The sequence below is a fragment of the Brachionichthys hirsutus genome, chromosome 5 (assembly GCF_040956055.1).
Source record: "Brachionichthys hirsutus isolate HB-005 chromosome 5, CSIRO-AGI_Bhir_v1, whole genome shotgun sequence".
Taxonomy (NCBI): Eukaryota; Metazoa; Chordata; class Actinopteri; order Lophiiformes; family Brachionichthyidae; genus Brachionichthys; species Brachionichthys hirsutus.
In genome coordinates this window covers 9,459,820-9,465,032 of record NC_090901.1, presented here as the reverse complement: position 1 = coordinate 9,465,032, position 5,213 = coordinate 9,459,820, and positions in this window count along the sequence as shown.

Sequence of the window (5,213 nt, the reverse complement as noted above, 5' to 3'; positions counted from 1 at the left end):
TAGTGTCTTAAAAAAAGAATCTATAATGGACTGACAGGAATGCTAACGCGGTCGCGAGTACAATGTTCATGCCATCTTCATCATTTCAGCACGCTATCGGTTATTGAGACAGTCATAACTGCTCATCTGAATCTGATGGGATCGACAATGGAATCATTTATATCAGCCGCATGAAAGAGCTAATAATTAGCTTTTCTTTGGTTATTCCAATAACTAAAGTTAAGAAATTGTGCTAAAATAAACAGAAGACACGTTAGAGATACAATTTTCATAGCACCAATTAAAATAAAAAATAAAAATGACACAACAAAGGCAACTAGCGGTGAGAAAATCCCCGAAAGGTGGGCAGAGGCGGCGAGGTCTAGTGTTATTAAGGGCCACCGCTACTTTCACGGAGCGCCACAATAGTCCTCTCCTGCTGCTCCCCTCCTCCTCCTCCTCATCCACCAGCCCCTTCCACTCCACCTGTGTCTGTGAAAGGTCAGCGCAGAGGAGGGTCCTTACCCCCTCCCTGAACGAATAGCTCCCACACCACAATCAGCCCCAACACTGGAACCCATTGCCAGGAAACTCAATCAAAAGAAGGGCTTCAGAAGGCTCCAACCTCTCAAACCCCCCCACATCGTCTCTGGAAGGCTTCCCCACACCACCACCGGCCTGTACGTAACACTGTAAGAGGAGTTGCTCATTACCGACTGTCCCCGGTTCCATTTGGTCTCCTTTGTGAGGCAGACAGAAGAATCCAGGAGCCCGGCCGGACCAATGAAAATACAGAAACGCAGCAAAGAAAATAAGATAATTAATTTGCAATCGTGGATGATGGTAAAACACAAATCAGATATTCAACCGGACACGCTGGTGCCACTGCATCACAGCTTTTTAGAAGGCATTGGTTTGAAATCACACGATTCATCCCAGAGGTTAAAGTACTGGCTGATAGACACACTGCACCTCCATGCGTGTGAATGTCAGAGCAATCCATTATCACATAAAGGAAGCTCTATGTAGTTGCCCCGTCCCGCTGAATCTCTCTCACAGCCCCTCCTTAGCTCCATTCAGACACGGCAGGTGAATACAAAACATTTCCCCTTCGCTGCTCTCTAAAAGGACTCGCCATCCAATTTCAGACAGAGAGCGCACAAACAATGGTCCTTTCAAAGTGTGAGAAAATCAAATCACAGCCTTTAAAAAAAATGTTTTTATATACAAGATTATCTGGAGTTTGCCTCAACATGCTCTGATAAATAGATACTTCTTTCTCGTCAAGTATTATCAAAGGATCTGTGAGTTATGATGTGAGGCGGTGTGTGTGAGGTCAAGGAGAGGAATAGAAGACGAGCAGTTCATGTTTTGTTTCACTCTTTAGTTTGTGGTTGTTGATGTGTTCAGATGAATATTAATCTACAGAATACAGAAAAGGTCTCAAAGCTTTACATTTGAGAAGCTTAGTTTGGAGCAGGTCCCAGACAAAGGCTCTTATTGTGGCGTGTAAATCTCAATACGATCCACAATTTGTAAAAGTACACAACAATACAAGCAATCTTGCTTACGGCAACAATAACGTGAGAGCCGGTTCCCCTGATCCCAAACGGTCTCTTTCAGCCAAGTCTGAAGGAGCTCCGATTACGCTGGCTTGAGTTACGACCACTCTGGTTAACAAGTTGCATCTTCCTTTGCTAAACTGAAGAAGAAAAAACAACCCAGAGGAAGCGGCCGAGACCCCCGGAGTCAACTCTGCTTGACTGGAGGTAAACTGAAGAAGGCCCAGTCTGATTTCATTTGAAATATCCCAGACTTTAACAGAATTAAGATCTGAGGCAGAGAAATGTGGGATAGTTTACCAAAAAAAAAAAAAGAAGGAAATGACAAGGGGAGAGATAAGATCTCTTTGAAATTAATGTGAGAATTGTTTGACCCCATTTCAGGTCATGCACTGTTTTGTTTTTTGTTTTTAATCAAAGGAAGATTAACGAATGTAACTGAAAGCTGAAGGTGGTGACCGACATATTCTGACTGAAATGTGGGCTAAAGAGTGTTAATGATACTAATGAAGTCCTGGGCTTCCTCACAAAGGAAGTTCCTCGAGATACTGCAACGCTCGCTCTTTGTGTTTTGTTAAAAACGTGAACATTTTCATGCTTTTTTTTTTTATAGCTCACAGATTTTCCCTTTTACATCCATCACATGGAGAGTTTGAGCGCTCCATCCTTGTACATCGTGTGGGCCCCATCGGAAATAATGGCCCCAAGAAGGGCTGCTCCATCAGCCCTCATTTGTCAAATGGTGATTCCGGAGGAAACGCTGCTCCCATTTAACACTAACAGTCCGTCCGGGTTCCGCTAACAGCGTCTGTCCTGTGTCTGGGCTTGACGTTATGAGACCGGCTGTTGATGCAGGAGATGCGTCTGCTGAGGGTTGGATAATGGGCGAGCGAGGCTTTTTTGAATTGTGCAGGTTGGAGCCTCCACAAGGTGCGTGTGTGCGTGTGTGACTTGCCTCCAGGGAAGGGCCACCGTGGCGTGTGGCAGTGCGTTTGTGGCCCCAGGGTCAAATATGACACATGAATGCATTAGTTTAGTAGCATAACTCATAATGGCATCTTTGCTGGAACAATCCAACTGCTCACCTTCGTGAAGCGTCCAGCACAAAGTCTGCTTTAAACACAGGCTTACATTTGATTGTAGTTATTCATTAACAAGGCAGAAATTTGCTAAATGAATATTGTTAATATATACGCCATCAGTAAATGAGAAAAAGGTCCGCGACTCCAGCAGCGATTTTAATAACATGAAATTGAATCTAAGATTTTAAAGGATTACAATACTGGTAGATGGAGCCGTGACATAATTTACAAAACAATAGAGATCCACAGCGGTACGTTTGTGTGTAGCTCGCCGGCGCGGCGTGCTGTCCTGGTTCTCATTCATTCTTTACTCTCTCTCTCTCTCTTTGTCAACAGGTAGAGAGAGATATTGCTCATTAGAATTTGGTTTAGATGCAGGCGAGCAAGGGGTTACAGCTAAATCCAGCTATTTTTATTCCACGCCTTCACCCGTGGAGCAGGCTGTTTATATTGATGAGCAGACGGACTCGGCCTTGACCAGGACCTACGCATTACAGCCCCATAAATCATTTGGTTTCTCGGAGGCCCCTCCAAACAGATAGATCCCGCCAGCTTATTACGGGGTGAGGCCAATCTTCTCTGTCCGGGAGCTACATCGATATTTGGAATCCAACTAAACAGACCTGGACAGACTTCCCTGCACAGTGTGAAGAAGGACTCAGAGGCACGCCGAGTCAAAATGATGACTTTTAATCACGTAGAGATATCGATTCTGTTGTTAGGAACGTATAAGGATTTGATATTGCACATAGATTTAAAACTATAAACATCTTTTCTTCAGCTCCCGTCATATTTCCAGACAAGACAATTTAAAGGCAGTAACATCATCTAAGAAACAGGAGGAGGAACAGTCCATTGGAGAAACAGATTTGAGGAAGTATGGTTATTGACTTTCTTGCTGGGAGCGAGGTGATGATATTGATGGGTCAAATTTAAATGCTCAGTGCGACGCGACGGCCAGGAAACAATTAGAATTGCATAAATATTGGATACGTTTACTCTGTCTGATTAAAAAGAAAAAAAGTATTTAAAAAAACTCTTTCATCATTTTAGGCTTAGATGAATTAAATATATACAAAAACCAAGACCTAAAAAGGTTTAGTAGGAGCTAAGTCCTGGAGTAATACCCTGGACTGAGTTTAGGTAGAAGCTTCCTCCTCCGTCCAGGCTTTATGCAAAAATAAGCTGATTAGTGGTAACCTTCAAATTTAAATTTAGCATGTTGACCATGAGAACAAAGGCAATCTTCTCATTTATCAGCGAGAGTGTTTCTTTTTTTTCTTCAAATGTCCAACAATGATCACAAAAACATCAGTAAAATTAAAATAAACTGCAAATGCAAACCGCTGGACATCATTTTTAAACGTCATGCGAATTGACTCGTTGCAAACAAACACATGTCAAAGAATAAATGAAGAGCATCATCCGGTAGGAAACATCTGAGGCTGTGTGATACAATGGCTCAGAAAGGAGAGCAGTGGCGGTCGAACAAGGCCTGGAGGAAGGCTGTACGGGCAGACGCAGGATGAAAGGAGAGGGGAAAACAGAAATGGATGGAGATGCAGCGCCAGATATAGATCGGTGTCTCCTCAGGCCTGCATGTCTGCCAAGGAGATTGTGAGTCAGCTGTGCATGAAGCCGACTTTTCTCCACAACCCTCGAAGACAGGGGGGGGGGGGGGGGAGACCCTCAGGAGGGGCCTCGCCAACCTCCTTCTCTCCCTCACTGTCTTTGTTTCCATGCATTCATCTATTTGTTTATTCGTGTCATTTCTGACAGCGTCTCCCTGCGCCTCCCTGCCTTTGCTTCAAATGGACACACACAATCCACGGAATCCCATCCACATCCTGAGTGTTGACAGAGAATAGTGCCAGAAAAGGCTTCGGGAAAATCTCGGCACATTCATCTATATAGCAAAGAGCGACCCAGGGGCCCCCTGCGAGTTTACCCCTCAACTCGTCAGCAGCACCTCAGATCTCACGACTGCTGCTCACTGCTTCCTAACCGCAGGATTCAACTCACCCTTGTCGACAACTCCGTTCGTGTATCATTGTATGCAAAAAGGGTAGTGTGGTAAAAGCCAGGGGATCATACTCCACGTGTTTAAACATTACTGGATTAGAGTCTGAATTTCTGCCCCCCCAAAAAATAAGAAATAGGTTACATAGAAAATGACTGTCTGGAATCTAAAAGTAGACGCAATAGATGGTCTGCCAGAACTCTGCTGGATTCGATTGGATTCTGCCTCCAGTCTCCTTACAGGCACCGAAACGCATGTTGGCTTGGCCTTAATGTCACATTTCAGCTTTCTAATATTCATCCAATATCCCAGATAGCAGTAAAAACACAACTAAATCAGCCTAAAATCTCAAGTCTCTAACTTTAACCTCACATTTCCACCTCAAAATGTGGGCGATGCTGTAACAACAGTTTGCTTTATATTACTGGCACAAATTATCGGCTGTAATTTCAATAAAATTGATTCTTGAATACTGTCTGGCTGTAGCGCGCATGACAAGACCGGACCGGGCAGCGCGGTGGCGCAGTGGATAGCGCTCTTGCCTCACGGCAAGAGGGTCACGGGTTCAAA